The 17,674-nt window shown below is 35.4% G+C and overlaps 1 protein-coding gene across 1 annotated transcript in view; it reads left to right on the top strand.

The window, feature by feature from the left end:
- Window positions 1–442: 442 nt before the first annotated feature.
- ERCC6L2 (ERCC excision repair 6 like 2) overlaps window positions 443–17,674 on the top strand; it is a 375,244-nt gene continuing 358,012 nt past the window's right edge. The window contains exon 1 of the mRNA XM_072596899.1: window positions 443–530. The gene's annotated coding sequence lies outside the window, so the exon portion shown is untranslated. The remainder of the gene's footprint in view (window positions 531–17,674) is intronic.

The following is a 17,674-nucleotide window of genomic DNA, read 5'->3' as shown; positions in this document are numbered from 1 at the left end:
TGTTTCTGTTTTATTATCTTGAAGATTGATCATTATACTCGTGATCCACTTATACTAAATTCACTCAATATCCACACCTCTAGCCCATAATGAATACTATGTTCAGTCAGTACAAGCAACACAGGTCTGTTCTGCACAACACAACTCAATCCTCCCATGGCAGTGATTCATTCTGAACCCCTTTCTCTATCCGATCAAGAAGACATTAATTCTGCCTAGCCATGTGAAGGAAAAAGAATAGGGTTGAGTAAGAAGAGAGGTAAGAAAGATGGCAACACACAGCCATCTAATGGGTTTTAATGGCCAAGGGAAAGAGAACCAGAAATGTAACTGGGGAAAGACTTCTCTCCTCGGAATTTTTTTGGACAGAGAACTAGCCAGGATTCCATATAATATGTCATATAATACAGGGTTCTATATAATACACCCCATGTCAGAAGAATCAGTCTGCAAATGGGAGGAATCAAGAATTAGGAGAGAAATTGGAGATGTCACTGGGAATATAAGAAAAGAACTAGAAGACAAAAAAGGTAAAAAAAAAAAAAAAGAAAGATAAAGAAGCAATGAGACTCATAAAGAGAAGGAAAAATTAAGAAAAATCCCAAGTAAAGCCATGGTGTGTTGAACAAGTATTGTAGTATGAAAGAAATGAACTAAAAATTTCAAGTGAAAGAGACAGATTTCCAGATTTTTCAGAGATCATGGAACAACAGCAAGAAACTTCAAGATGCTTCAGAAGAATAATAAAACTTAAGAGAAGATATTAGGATGGAAATTAGAAAAGAAATTAGAGTTCTCCAATAATAATTTATGAAAAAAAAAGGATAAAAAAACAAATATAGAAGTAGAGTTTCTGAAAAAGGGAATAAGATTAGACACTCAAAATAGAGATGAGGAAGTAAATATAACAGAAATAAAAGATAATTTTGTAAGAAACAAGGGACCAAGGAAACATAGATTAAAAACTAATTGCAGATTAAACAGCTTAATCTTAAGATTCTTTAAAGAATGAGTGATTTAAAGAACAAGTCACTGAAACAATTAAAAATTTCATCAAAGAGAATGACAGTAATGAAACAACACATAAAATCTATGGGATATAGCAAAAAGAGTGATTAGAGTATATCTCTAAATGCTTATATCAATAAAATGGAGGAGGAGCAGACTAATAATTTGGGTATGCAATTGAAAAAACTAGAAAAAGAACAAATTAATTTCAATTAAACATTAAATTAGAAATCCTAAAAATTAAAGTTGAGATTAATAAAATTTACATTAAAAAACCCCATTGAATTAATAAATAAATCTAGGAGTTAGTTTTATGGAAAAAAAACCCAAAATAGATAAACAATTGGTTAATTTGATTTAAAAAGAAAGAAGAAAACCAAATCATTATTATTAAAAATGAAAAGAGTAAATATACCATGAAGGAAGATGAAATTAAAGCAATTATAAAGAGTTATTTTGCCCAATTCTATGCCAACAAATTAAACAATTTAAATGGAAAAATACTTATCAAAATATAAATTGCTTAGATAAGGAAAAGAGAATATAGAGTATCTAAATAGACTTATTTTAGAAAAAGAAATTGAGCAGGCCATAAACGAGTTTCCTAAGAGAAAAGCACCAGGACCACGTGGATTTACAAGGGAATTCTATCAATTGTTTAAACATCAACTAATTCTAATATTAAATAATTTATTTTGAATAACAGGTAAGGAAGGGATTGTACCAAATTCCCTTTATGAAACAAATAGGATATTGATACCTAAAGCAGGAGGGGGAAAACAGAGAAAGAAACTTATAGACTAATTTCATTAAGGAATATGGATGCAAAAATCCTAAATAAAATACTAGCTAATATTTTACAAAGATAATACATTATTGTCCAATGGGATTTATACCAGGAATGGAGGGATGGTTTAACATAAGGAAAACCATTGATTACATTAATAATAAAAGTTTGAAAAATCATGTAATTATATCAATAGGTTCAGAAAAAGCATTTGAAAATGTTCATCACTCATTTCTATTAAAAACGCTCGAAAATATTGCTATAGATGGATTTTTCCTTACATTGATAAAAAGCATTTATTGAAAGTGATGGAAATCAACTAATGAGAATTAACTAAAGGCCTTCCCAATAATATCCAGTGTGAAACAACATGCCCATTGTCCCTAAGGTTATTCAATATTGGAGTAGAAATCCTAGTAATTGCAATAAGAGAAGAAAAGAAATTGAAAGAATCAGAATAAAGAATGAAGTGATAAAACTATCTCTTTTTGCAGACCATATGTTGATTTTCTTGGAAAATTCCAAAGACTCAACTGGAAAGTTAGTTTAAAATTAATTTTAATGTAGTCGCAGGATATAAAGTAAATCCATATAAAATATCACCATTCCTACATACCACAAACAAAACTCTGTAAGAAGAGATAGTTTAAAGAAATGCCTAATTTAAAATAACTCCAGACAGTATAAAATACCTGGGAGTACACCTGCCAAAACAAACTCAGAAACTATATAAACAAAATTATAAAAAACTTTTTAAACAAATAAAATCAGATTTAAATAATTGGAGAGATATTAATTGCTCATGGTTAGGCAGGGTCAATATAATAAAAATGACAATTTTACCCAAACTAATTTATATATTCAACATGATCCCAATTAAATTACCAATTTTTTTTACTTAATTAGAAAAATAATAACAAAATTCATTTTGAAAAAAAAGTCAAGAATTTCAAAGGAAACAATGAAAAATAAATATGAAAGAAAGGAGGTGTAGCAGTACCAAATCTTAGACTGTATTATAAGGTAGCAATTATGAAATCTATCTGGTAATGGCTAAGAAACAGAAAGGTAGATCAATGGAATAGAGTAGACATACAATTTACAGCAGTGACCTTGTATTTGATGAGTGGAAAGACTTAAGATTTTGAGATAGGAATTTATTATTTGGTAAAAATTGTTGGGAAAATTGGAAAACACTATGGTAGAAACTGGGCGTGGACCAGTATCTCATGCTATTTACCAAGATAACATTGAAATGGATATATGACCTTAATATAAAGGAAGATTTTACAAGACAATTAGAACATGGATGAATATACAATAAATAGAGAGCAAAATTGGATGTAAAATGGATAATTTTGATAACATTATTTTAAAAGGTTTTCATACAAATAAAATAAATATAGGCAAGATTAGAGAGAAAGCAGAAAATTGGGGGTAAAATTGTAGAGAGTTTATCAGATAAAGCTTTTGATTTGAAAACGTATAATGAATTCTATCAAATCTATAAGAATCTATAAGACTAGGATTCACTCCCCAATTGAGAAATGGGCAAAGGATATGAACAGGCAGTTTTCTCATGAAGATATTAAAACAATTTATACTTACACAAAAATCTGTAACTCATTATAGGTTAGAGAAATGCAGATCAAAACAACCTGGAGATATCATTTTACACCTACCAGATTGGCTAAAAGATATAAGGGGAAAAGTGGCAAATATTGGAAAGGATGTGGAAAAATTGGGATACTGATTAATTATTGGTAAAATTAAGAAATGATCCAACCCTTTTGAAGAGCAATCTAGAATTATATACCCTTTTATCCAGTAATACCACTATGTGGTCTCTTTCCAAAGATGGTCAGGGAAAAAGGAAAAGAACACACATGTTCTTAAATGTTTATAGAAGCTCTCTTTGTGGTGTCAAAAAACTTGTGTTTATTTTTTGTTCTTGAAGAGGACCATGACATCAAGATGATGACATGACTTGCAGTTGACTTTTATTTGAATGAGAGAGTGTTGTGCAAGGTCTCCAACCTCACTTTCTTCTCCTGAGCCATCTGGGTCCAATGACATGATATTCCTCAGGACGACTGGAGATGCAATGGTAGACCCTGGCCCTTTCAGGCTAAAGTCTTATCACATTCTCACTTTGAATGAGATTCAATGGATAGGCTTCTTTAAACTACTCAAGGGATGGCCCCTTTAATAAAAAAAAAAATCAAACTGGAAGAGGAAGACCCTGAGGGTAAAAGAGAAACAATTGCTATTTAGTTATTACATTCACTCTCTGCTAGGTAGGTATACTACTGTACTATAGAAATGATGAGCTCAACGATTTTAGAAAAACATGGAAACACTTGCATGAAATAATGAAGAGTTAAATCAGCAGAACCAAGAGAACATTGCATGCAGCAACAGCAATATTGTTTTAAGAATGAAGTTGAGGAAATAAGTAATTTTGACTATTATGACTACTAAAAATAACCATAAAGGACATATGAAGAAAGATGCTATTTGCATTCAGAAAAGGAAGTAATGAATAGAAGTGTGCATAGAATAGTTTTACATAAAAAAATACATTTATGTATATATTTGTGTCTAATTGCAGCCACCTCTAGGGTGGGGCAGAGGAAGAAGAAGAGTGACAAAAATTAAATTTACATGATAATTTTGTTATATATGTATATATATATATTTGAAAGAAATAGTAAGTTGTGCATAGCAGATTTGTAGTTTCATGTACAATCATCTTTTTTATTGTATTATGTTATGGAAATGTTTGTTTTATTTCATAAATTAACAAAAAGAATACATGAATTTTCAATATCACTGAGCAAGAAGATATGATATGCAGAGGCTTTCTACCTGCATGATGAGAAAGTCACTTAATCTCATTGAACAGTGGCTAGACAATTTAACTTCTGGTATTTTTAGCTCTAGATCTATGATGTTCTCTGAATTAATAACTACTGGCCTCCCAGAAGAACATGATAAAAGTTTTAAAAATAATCTGATTATAATTTTGAACAAATAGTTCTCAAAAAAAGAATTATTCTAAAGATAGGACCTAGATATGACTGAGGCATTCCAAGGATATGATTTGTTTTAGATGCCAATGCATCTAATTGACTTTTCCTTTAAACTCACACTCTTTCCTATTTTCTTTATGTTTCTTAAGGTATAACCTTTCAATCACTTACATTTGTATTTGTGGAATCATCATTAATTTTTCACTCTCTCATCACCCACATCCAGTCATTTTCCAAGTCTTGCCAAATCTACTTATCTATTTCTTAATCCATCTACAACCCTCTTCCCTTTCTGTGTGGATTATTATTATAATCTAATTATTATCATAGACTTCAGACTCTCCCCTCTCTAATTTATCCTCTGTACAGTTACAGAATTAATATTCTTACCTACATCAGAACTCTAATCATGACAGTAGCCTACTTTAAAAAATTCCAGTGACTCCTTCATATCCCAAGCACAAAATATGAAATCCTTTATTTGGCATTTACAGCCATTTGCAACTTGTATTTATCTTATTTTCCCAACTTTATGACATATTATTCCCCTTCAAACATATTAAGTCCTTGCTGAACTTACAGTTTCTCATATATGATATCTAAGCTCTCATCTCCATCTCTTATGCCTGGAATATTTTTCCTCCTCACTTTCACCTAATAGAATTTCTAGCTTTTTTTTCAAAGCTCAGGTCAAGTACCACAACTTGTATGAATACTTTCCCAATCCTTCTAGCTATTAGCTATTAGACTCTTTCTTGTCTCCCAAATATTTTGTATTTTTAAAATTGATTTTGTATTTTCTTTTACTGAAAACCCAATGTTTCCCCAAAGGAGTGTAGGTTACCTGAGGACAAGGACAGTTTTGTTTTTGTCTATGTCTAATACAGGGCCCAACATTTCCCAAAGTGTACTCTGCATTTAAGTTAAATAAATAAGGTGACAAAAGACAGCTTTGTTGTACTCCTTTTCCAGTCTTAATCGAATCAGTTGTTCCATGTTTAGTTCCAACTGTTCCTTCTGGATCTGCTTATAGTTTCCTCAGGACACAAGTAGGATGAGCTGGTGTTACGACCCACATAGTCAAAGGCTTTAGTGTAGTCAATGAAGCAGAAGTAGATGTGTCTGAAACTCCATTGCTTTCTCCATAATCCTTTTGTCTCTGGTTCCTCTGCCTCTTCAAAAACTGGCCAACTCTGCAGTTAATTCTTGATTCACATGTTGCTGAAATCTAGCTTATAGAAAAGCACAACCTTGCCTGTGTGTGAAATGAGTGCAAGTGTTTGATAATTTGATATTCCTTGGCATCGTCCTTTTTTAGGATTGGGATGTAAACTGATGTTTTCCAATCCAGTAGCCACTGCACAATTTCCCAAATTTAGTGGCATATTGAGTATAACACTTTAACAACATCACAGCATCATCATTTAGGGTTTTAAATAGATCAGCTGGAATTCCATTACCTCCACTAACTTTATCATTAACGATGCTTCCTAAGGCCCACTTAATTTCATTCTTCAGGTTGTCTGGCTCTAGATCAGTAACCATACCATTGTGGCAGTCAGTGATATTAAGGTCTTTCTTCATGTGAAATGTCAAACTAGAGGAGTTAAAACCTATAGTTAAGGTTGCTGGGAGAAATATCAACAATCTCAGATCTGCAGATGATACATCTGATGTATGTATCATACATCAGATATGATGGCAGAAAGAGGGAAAAAAATTAGAAGTCTCTTGATAGGGGTGAAAGAGGAGTGTGTAAAAGCTGTCTTGAAGCTTAACATCAAAAAATTAATATCTTGACAATTTGTCCCATCAGTTCCTGGTAAATAGGGGAAGAAGAAATGAAAGTATTGTCATATTTTATATTTTTGAACTCAAAGATCACGGCAAATGGCGATTTACAGCCATGAAATTAAGATGCTTGCTACTTGAAAGGAAAGTTATGGCAAATCTGGACAGTACACTGAAAAATAGAGACATCATCTTGCCAATAAAGGTCCATCTAATTAAAGCTATGGCTTTTCCAGTAGCTACATATGGCTATGAAAGTTGGACTATAAGAAAAGTTGGGCACTGCAAAATTGATGTTTTCAAATTGTGATACTGGAGAAGACTTTTGTCAGTCCCTTGAACAGTAAGGAGATCAAATTAGTCAATACTTAAAGAAATTAATTCAGGCTATTCACTGGAAGGTTAAATACTGAAGTTTAAATACTTTGAGAAACTATTGAGAAATACCTACGAGAAGATGGGCCTCATTAGAAAAGACCCTGATGCTGGGAAAGATTGAAGGCAAAAGGAAAAGGGGACAGAAAAGGATGAAATGGATAGATGGAAATGGAAACAATGAACATGACCTTGAATAGACTTTGGAAGATAGTTGAAGATAAAAGGGTCTAGGGTGCTCTGGGGTCATGAAGAGTCAGCCATGACTGGACAACTGAACAACAACAGCAATAACAGTGCTGGCATATAGGCATTTAAAAAAAATTCTTCTTCATTGATTGGTTGTTTGTTAAAATGTTAAGAATAGCAATCAGCTGAGAAAGATATTAAAGTCATAAAACATTGACAAAGCACAGACAAAATTAATCCTATTTCTAGGCAACTTCGTGGTTAACTTAGAAAACCTCAAAGAATCTGCAAAGAAATTGAGACAATTAATAGTCAGTAAAGTAGCAAGCTGCAAAATAAATCCACAAAATAAATATCATTTCTATATAGTAATAACAAAAATCAGGAAAAATATTGAAAAGAGAAATCCTCTTCTGAATAATCATAAAAGGCATAAAATACCTGGAAGCCAATCTACCAAGGTATACCCAAAACTTACAAATAGAATTATAATATCTTATTTAAAGAAATAAACTAAAACCAAATATCAGGAGAAATATTAATTGCTTGTGGTTGGGGAACACCAATATAAGAAAATGACTATATTAAATTAGTTTATGGACAGATAGATGGTACAGTGGTGGACTTGGAATCAGGAAGACTCATCTTCATGAATTCAAATTTAGCCTCATACTTACTAGCAATGTGACCCTGGGCAAGTCACTTAACTGTGTTTGACTCAGTTCTGCATCTGTAAAAGGATCTGAAGAAGGAAATGGCAAATCATTCTAGTATCTTTGCCAAGAAAACACCAAATGGTGTGGCAAAGAGCCAGGCATGACTAAAATGACTGAACAACAAAGTTAATTTACGGATTTAGTGCTGTATAAATAAAATTACAGAAGAACAACTACAAAAAATTCTGTCAAAAATGTTTAAAGGAAGAAAATGTCAAGAATGTAAATAGAAATGAAAAAATTGTAAGTTGGTAGGTAGAATAAACACATTCAGACCTCAACCTTTATCACAAAGTAGTCATTTTCAAAACTGTTTGGTGCTTGTTGAAAGAACTAAAAACATATCAGAAGAAAGTACTAGATAGACAACAAATCAAACAATAGCCCAGAGATAAATATATTCAAGAACATTAACTACTTGTTAAGGACTTCCTCTTCTGGGAAAACTATAAAACCGTCTGGCAAAAAAAAGATTTAGACCAGTATCATATGCCATATATGCTATATTAAGTCACAAATAAATATATGACACATATAAAAGGTCATATCTTTTTAAAAACTTGGAGACACTTATTACATTATATAGGAAAGACACTGTTGCATGGTGAAGAGGACATTAGACTTTGAGTCAGGAAGACCTGGGTTCAAGTTCTATCTCAAATATTTACTAGTTTTGTATACTGGTACAAGTCAAACAAGGAGAACGGATTTCATGGACTCTAAGGTCTTTTTCAGCTCCAAATCTAATATGTTAAGATAATCACTTTTTCCTCCCATTTCTCTCCTGTTTTCTTTCCTCTCCACCTGCCCTGAGATCTTAATGTTAAATACTTTACATTAAATACTTAGCACCCCTCACTACTTCCTATCTTTTATTATATGACATTATTCGGGCTTGTCATCTCTCCACTTCCTATCTCAATTTGTAAAGAAAGTATTCCTGTTATAAGTGTGAGATGTTTTGGAACAGTCCAACAGTCATTCATGACTAATTTCTCAATACTGTATTTTTCATTATACATTATGTCATTCTCTTTTATGCTTCCCTTTCTAATGAAGTCACAATTCTCAAGTAAAAGTTACTTTGGTTCGGTTGGTCTTATCAAATTCTTGAAAATAATTCTCTACTTATCTTCTTCTACTTTAATTTTTGAAGCATATAACTACAACAGTCTTCATGGTGGTCCAACTTCTTCATGGTGGACTTTCAAGTCAAGTCAACAAGCATTTAAGTTTCTACTAATTACCAGGCACTATGTTAAGCACTGAGAATACAAAGAAAGGCAAAATAGAAAAAAAGAGAGAAAGAGAAAAAAGCACATTCACTTGCTCTCAAAGAACTCACATTCCAATGGGAGAGACAACATGCAAAAATAACAATGTACAAACAAGATATATACAGGATAAATTATGGTAGTCTCAGAAAGAAAGTTCTAAGATTAGGGAGGGTAGGGAAGGGTTTCTTACTGAAGGCAGGATGTTAGCTGAGACCTAAAGAAAGCCAGGGAAGCTGGGAGATACAGACAAGGAGGGAGGGCATTGCAGTCATGAGGGATAGCCAAAGGAATCACTTGGAGTCAAGAGATGGAGTATCTTGTTTGAAGGACAGCAAGGGGGCCAATGTCATTAGATCACAAAGTAAGTGGAGGAAAGCAAGATGTAAAAATGCTGGAAACATAGGAAGAGGCCAGATTGTGCCAAATAGGGGATTTTATATCTGATACTGGAGGCAAAAGGGAGTGTTGATTAGTGGTAGCACTGAGATAGCTAGACCTGCATTTTTTGGGATATCAGTTTGACAGTTGAGTGGAAGATGGATTGGAATGGGAAGAGACTTGAATCAGGGAGGGCCTCTATCAGGATAGTTACAGTGTCAGAGGGAGGGCATATATGAGGGATGTTAGGAATGACAGAACTTGGCAAGAGATTGGACATGGTGCGGGGTGAGAAAGAGTGGAGAGTTAAAGAACACTTAGGTTATGAGTCTAAGTGACTGGAAGGATGATGGTGACTTCAACCACTAACCTTTTGGGAAATTAAGAAGAGGGGAGAGTTTGAGGGGAAGGATAATATATTCAGTTTTGGAGGTATTGATCTTAAGATGTCCATCAGAAATTCAGTCTGACATGACCAGTAGTCGACTGGAGATATAATACTAGAGGTTGGGAGAGACATTAGGGATGAATAAATGGATCTGGCAATCATACATATAGAGAAGATAACTGAATTCACAGGACCTGAGAAAATCATCAAGTAAAACAGTATACACAGAAAGGAAATGAGAGCCTAGGAGAGAGCCTTGGGGAACATCCATGGTCTGGTTAGAAGGTATGACCTGGAGGAAGATCAAGCAAAGGAGCCAGTAGGAGGAGAATCAGGAGAAAGTAGTGTCATGAAAACAGAGAAATGAGAATATTAAGAAAAGAATGATCTACAGTGCCAAAGATTGCAAAGAAGATGAAAAGAATGAGGACTGAGAAAAGGGTATTTTATTTGGTAACTGGTAGATCGTTGGCAACTATAGAGAGAGTGGTTTCAGGTGGATAATGATGTCAGAAGGTGGATGCAAAGAGGTAAGAAGAGAGTGAGAGGCACTGATTGTAGATGACCTTCTTTAGTCATGAAAGCAGGAAAATATACAGGATGATAGCTGGTGGAGCTGGGATGGATCAAGTGAGGTTTTTTGAAGATAAAGGAAACATGGGTATATTTGTAGACAGTAGGTAAGTAGCATATCTATCTATCTATAGTATGAAGATAAGTGATAGGATGGGGATGATAGAAAAGATAATCTGCTGGGGAAGATGAGATGGAACGGGATGATGAGCATTGAGCTTCCTTGTATTGGAAAGAAGGGTCACCTCTTAGAGGGCTGAAGTAAAAGATAGTAGAGGAAGGCCATTTGAACAAAGTGAGAAGAGAAGGAGGGGAGAAGAGGGAGCTTTTGACAAATGAGACTTTTTTCAGTGAAATACGAGGCAAAATTCTCAGCTGAGAGGAAGAGGAGAGGGAATCAGGGGAGCTTTGTGGAGGGATGAAAAAGTTTTGAAAAGCCACTATGGTGAGTGAAGTGTAAAAGGATTGCCTTGCCACAATTAGAACACAGTTGAGATTATATAACATAAACTTGTAGTGGACCCAGTCAGTGTGGTTTTGAAATTTTCTCTGTCTTCATTTAACAGTATGTGAGTGGGAGCAAAAGCAGAAAATAGTAGGAGTAATTCAAGGCTAAGGTTTGGTAGGAAAATATCTTCAATAGTATAAGGGATCAAGGACCATGAGAGAAGAGGACAATGTAGAGGTGAACTGGTTCGCTAAGGGGAAATGGTGGGACAAGGGAAGAGAGGGTAGCCAGTATAGGAGTGATGATCTGAAAAAGAACTGAAGGGTGGATGGAGGAAAAATCAAATGAATCAACCATGCATGTTACTGAAATCATAATGCAACGTTGATCAAGTGGTTCATCAATTAACAAAACTTGCAAGGCATTGGACATCGACAATGATCTGATCCTAGATTGACTTAGCGGAAAAGAATGGACAGGATTATATTTGGTAAATAGTATAGTGCCCTCAATAATCCCAAATTATTCCCTGCCACTTTAAACACCAACATTCTCCTGGTGATTCTATGTGACTACAAATCATGAAACCATAATATGACCTCAGAATAACTGAAATTGCTAATGACCCAAAGGGCAATGAAAAGACACATGTGAGAGTAAGTAAGTCTGCATCACATTACCAGTGATGACTTATGTATGAGTGGCTGAGTAAAAAGCATCATTAAAAGCATGTATGACTAGAAAGGGAAGTGGACTGGCCATGTAGCAAAAGTAAAGAAAAACAAATGGATAATCTGAGCTGCCCTCATGTATATGAAATAGCAACTCACACAGAAGAAGGATGCCAGTGCATTAGGCTGTTCCTTTCTAAAGGATTTATGAAAGAAGAATTGTAGCATCATACTTCTGAGGTTGGAAGGAACCTTCAAAGTAATTTCTTCCAATCTTCTCATTTTATAATTAAGGAAATAGAAGTCCAGGGAGGTTATAAGGTTATATCCAGCAATGTACTGTGGACCATTTAACAGCTGGCTCTATATGGGGAAAACGTGCAGGACACATTTGTAAGTTCATCTGCATTGCTGTTCAGTCATGTCTGACTCTTTGTGACCTCATTTGGAGTTTTCTTGGCAGTGATACTGGAGCGGTTTGCCATTTCCTTCTCCAGTTCATTTTAGAGATGAGGAAACTGATGCAATCAGGGTTAAGTGATTTGCCCAGGGGTCAAATAGCTAGCAAGTGTCTGAGGCCAGATTTGAACTCAAGCCTTGCTGACTCTAGACCTGGTGCTCTCTCCACTGTGCCATAGCTGCCCTTTTTAAGTCTAGACAGCAATAAAGTAATAAATCAAATAAAAAACCAAGCCCTGGTTTGTAGCCCTGGCTGATTTCTGAGGTATGAATGTTCACACTGAAAATTTAACAACTGATTCTTGCTGGTTCAGGCTGCTGCAAGGACATACCTGGTTCTACAGACAGTGTGTACTGATTCCAGATTTAGTCCTCTTTCCATTGCACCTCGCACCTAAGACTCACATAGAATGAGAAAGTATGGATGGACTGGGATTTGGGGAAAGGCGTATCAAACATACAACTTGTCCCAAAAATCTTAGTGCAGTTTTATGCTTTGATAGCTTTGGTGCCAAAAACGACTTTTGGAACATCCTACATTTCCTAAAGTAAATGGTCAGAATATTTTGGGGGGTCAAACTATTTAGTTTCATATAATTTTTTTTCATGATAACAGACGGTTAAAATTGAATTGAATTCACTGTATGTTGAGTAAAATCTCTAGAGAATGAGTTAAAGGAATTTTAAGGAATCATCTCACATACTGTGCTCTGAGAAAAGAAGAAATTTCATAAATAATGTATTTCCTATAGTAAATACTAATTCCTGATTCCTCTAAAAATATCCACATGTTCTGGAAATGTCCCTATATATGTGTATATGTGTGTGTGTGTGTGTGTGTGTGTGTGTGTATACATCACATATTTTCATGTGGTTTGGGTTTGGGGGTCTTGTTTTGTGTCTTTAAAATTTCGATTTAATACACACGGCAGAGTTGTTTCTCAACTGTGTTCATAAAACATGGGTAAATTTGTTTATCCTTTAAAAAAATAAAAAAACTCTGCCTTAAGCCATTTAACTGAGAAATTATAGATGTGGAAATTCCCTCTTTGTTTTCCTGGAGAGAATATATGAGAAGTTTATATTTTATTCCACTCCATTTCAAACACCCCCCAACACACACACACACACACACACACACACACACACACACACAATTGGTAGCATAATGGTTGAATCCTATGTCTCATATTTAGTAGTTGTACCTTGGCAAGCCTCAGTTTCCTGATTTGTAAAATTGTGATCATAACAGAAACCCACTTCATAGAGTTATTGTGAAGCATGAATAAAAACAATTTATTTGTCATACTCTTCTTAGGACCACACCCCGCAAACCAATGTTGACTAAGTCACAGGATCCAGGGGCATGGTAGGCTGAGGAGAGGCCAGAACCTGTGAACACCCATCATACCTGCGGAAATGGATGTCAGTGACACTAAGTTGTAGTCCCCCAGAAGACATTGCAAATCCACTCCCTTTTTATCTATTCCCTACCTTGATATGCCATTTGCTCCTCTTCTTCCAAGTTTTACTTCGGTTCTATTTTATAACCTGTTAACACCTACCTTGTGCCTCTCTATTTTTCTTTATTGCTATCCACTTTCATTCTCCATAGACTGCTGTATCCCATGTCTTGGTAGAACGTTGGTATTGAAAAAAAATATTGGTCTTTGTTTCTGGGAAAAGACTGGGATCATTGAGAAGTTTTGCAACTTTCTGAAGGCAGTTTAACCTGTTGTCCTTCTATTTAATTCTGGACCATACTTATTGTCTATTTGTACTATCTGTCCAAGATATATACAATGATGGACATGCTCTATAGGTCATCCATCCAAATGCACGGCATTAAATGAGCAATTGGTGCTCCTCAGTTCCTTGTTTTTTCCTATGTGGATAATCAGGACAAATCCTTTGAGCAGTTACATATTACTTCCAGAAACCTCATTAATGTTCCTGTACTTGAGAATGAATAAATAAAAAAGCATTATTGCTGGAGATATGCAAAGAAAAGTAAGACAGTCTCTGCTCTTAAGGAGCTCAAACCACTTTGTATTTATCTACTAAAAAAAATTTCTCCCTGGGATATTTTGTAATATCATGTATGAAGGATGCCTTACAAGAGCATAGTAAGGCTGTTTTTCTTTTCTTTTTTGACTAAATAACCAGTGGCTAATAATAAAAGCATTCTTTAAAAGAATCAGAGAATAGGTTTAAGTAGAGTCGGAAGAAGTTTTTAGCAATAATGTAGTCCAATATTCCCATTTTACACTTGGGGAAACTGAGACCCAAAGAGATTAAGTGACTTCCCCATGGTCACATAAGTAGTAAGTGACAGGGTCAGGTTGTGAACCCAAGTGTTTTGATACTAAATCCATTGCCCTCACCACTGTACCAACATAGTGGTAGAACTGCTTGTTGGCGTTATGGAGACAAAATAACTTCTTTGAAGACTGAATTTTTCTTTTTTTTTCTATTGGCCTTTTGTTACTTAGCTCTTCACACAGTCAAATGTGAAACAAGGTAAGGCGTATGTGCTTTTACCATGTACATTATTATGGTGTATTGTATTAAACTTTAAATCTATCTCTAAAGAAAAGCTTTTCCTTCTGAATGAGCCCTGTATAATTGCTTTATAAGCTCATCGCATCCTCCCTTGAGTGTAGAGGGAATGGAATAAGGAAACAGGGACTAGGAGGAGGAAATCTTATTGGATTAAAAGAATCCAGAGAGTTCAATTTCTTCCTGCAGTCCAGTTTAAAAGTTGTGACTGAAGGGTGCCAAGCAGAGGGTTGAAAACTGGAAAAATACAGCCAATTTTAGGGACATTTACCCACATTTCAGAGGGGTGTAGATAAAAGATCATATGTCCTCCATCTGAATTCAAAGGCTTCGCATTGCACATTATTTACAATGTGCTGAGTGGCAAATTTGATCTGCTTACATTCTTATTTGGCCTAACAATATTAAAACAGGATGACTGGTTCCTCTTGCCAGGGGGCACATTACATGCTTTGTGAGGATAATTGTAAATGACTGACAGATGTCATTGAAATGACTTTTGACCCTTCCACCTTTGGGACTAGGTTTCATAAGACAGAATTATTTAGCTGTACATGTTTGTTAAATGCCAGTAAACGTGGCAGCATTTTCAGTCATTTACCTGGCAAATGAAGGGATAGGACAGGGTTATAGATAAAGTACTGGGCTTGCAAACAAGAATACTTGGATTCAGATCTCACCTCTGAGACGTATTTAGCTGTGTGACCCCAGGTAAGTCACTTAGACTCTTGGTGCCCCAGGCATTTCTCTAAGACCCTAAATTTTTACATGTAATGTAAGGAGGGGAGGTAGTTTCCACACCAGGAGTTTTGTATACTTATGAAATCATGAGCCAAATACCCCAAATACAGTTATTATACCAGTCTCTGTAGCCTCTTCCATTTTAAGTTCTATCAGTGTAGCTGGTTAAGGCCTAACTAAAGTAGGAAAGAGGAAAAGCAAATATATTAAATTTTACATTTTAAATTAGAAATCTCAGAATAGGAAAGATCATGGCTTTTATTTTCCTGCTATTATATTCTCTTAGACTTTTTTAAAATTAGCCTAAGATATGCAGCATATATGAAATGGATTTTAGAGATTATCTAATTCAATTCCATTATTTTTCAGATGAGGAAACTGAAGCCCAGATAGGTGATATGACTTACCTAAGGTCACACAGCTAGCTAGTTGTAGACAGCCCCTATTCCATTTGCCTGCCCTTCTCCTTGGGAGGTATGGACATAACCATCTGCACATGGCTTCCCCATTCTCTGCTAAATACTTTAAGGCTGGTTGTGGTTGCCAGATGTGTGACCTTTACAGTACAGTTTTCTGGATCACCTCTTCTGCCTGAAGGCTCTTAGCTCTTGATGTCATTCCCTAAGCTTGCTGTAGGGTTCCAGCTGCCAAGAGACAGCCAGCATCAATGATCTTAGGCTTGGAGTACACCACTGAGATGGCCTCTATGTAACATGTGCAGTGGAGGAATTTCAGTGACTGGAATTGTATTCCTTTTTAAGTAGGCTCCTAAGGAAACCCCATTCCTTTTCCAAACTATTTAAAATTCAGTGACTTTACTCCCCTCATTCTTGGTGCTCTATCTTCATCTTCCTCTCTTTCCTCATCCAACCAAACTCTTTCTTTCCCAAAGTGAATTTGATGCTCATTACACCTGATTATTGTTTTAGAAAATAATGAACAATATCTTCTTTCCTCTCGCTTCCTCAATTCCTTGTTTTAAATAACTCCCAGCTTCAAAAACCAGCCTTAACCCCAAATCACTCTGATCCCAGATCAAGCCCTACTTGGTCACCATCCTGGGCTTTCTCCAGTTGTCCTGATCTATATCTGGCCACTGGACCCAGATAGCTCTGAAGAAGTGAGTGAGGCAGGTGACCTTGCACAGTCCTCCCTCACTTAAATCCACCTCACTTGAATGTCATGATCCCCTTAGAGAACAAAGGACAAACAGCCGCAGCACCAGCACCAGTAGCTAAAGCTTATACAGTGCTTTAAGGTTGGCAAAACGTTTTACATATGTTATCTCATTTGATCCTTTTTGAGGAAGTCCTCAGGCCTGCCATGCTCATTCCACCACTTTCCTTACTCTTCTCCTGCATTTTTGGACTTCTCCACTTTGTCTCTACATGGGTGCCTTGTCTTCCATCCTTTTTTGTTTCCGTATGCATGCATGCGCTACTTTCCCCGATTAGAATGTAAGTTCCCTGAAGGCAGAAATTATCTATATTTTTCCTTGCATTTTTCTTCCTAGCATTTAGCACAGTGCCTGGTACATAATAAGTATTTAATAAATACTTGTTAACTTGACATGATGCTCACAACCGCCCTGTGAGGTAGGTGCTATTATCTTCATTTTACAGATAAGAAAACCAAGGCTGAGAGAGGGAAAGTGAATTGCCCAGATAAATACATGAAAATAAAATAATAAAAGTTCAGGTCTGACTTCAAGTCCAGAATTCTATCCATTATACCCTCTAAATGTCTTTTGAGTTTGTGCTTAACCTAAACTCACTCCAGCTCATTTAGTCAGATTGGTCTCAAAATGAGTTCTAGCAATCATCAAATCTATTCCAAAATAGAGCCTCAGGATTACCCAAGGCCACTTCCTGAGACTGAAAAGATGGGGTCTGTGATCTCTTTAGATTAGAGAGCCTGGACTCCTGGGAAAGACTTACATTCAATTTCCATGTGAACCTGATATCTGACTGATCTGAAATTTACAAGATGAGTCAGTTCTACTTAATGTAGGGGTGTGTTCATCATAATCTCCATCAAAAATTTACTGGGTACATTGTGGTATATGGCAATGTATTAGTATCATTATTATGATCTCCTAACATTATCTTGATATATATGGAGACAAGCATGAAGAATACAAGACCAGAAAGCACATTTTGTCTTTATAAATTTCCTTTATATGTTTGTTTGAAAATGTACTGCTCATTACTTATGTCACAATTTGTCTGAGGCTGGGTGCAGAGACATGAGAAAATTCCAAACTCAACTTACAAAGCCGTTTC

This window comes from Notamacropus eugenii, chromosome 3 (genome assembly GCF_028372415.1).
Source record: "Notamacropus eugenii isolate mMacEug1 chromosome 3, mMacEug1.pri_v2, whole genome shotgun sequence".
Classification (NCBI taxonomy): Eukaryota; Metazoa; Chordata; class Mammalia; order Diprotodontia; family Macropodidae; genus Notamacropus; species Notamacropus eugenii.
This window is presented reverse-complemented; position numbering and strand designations above follow the sequence as displayed.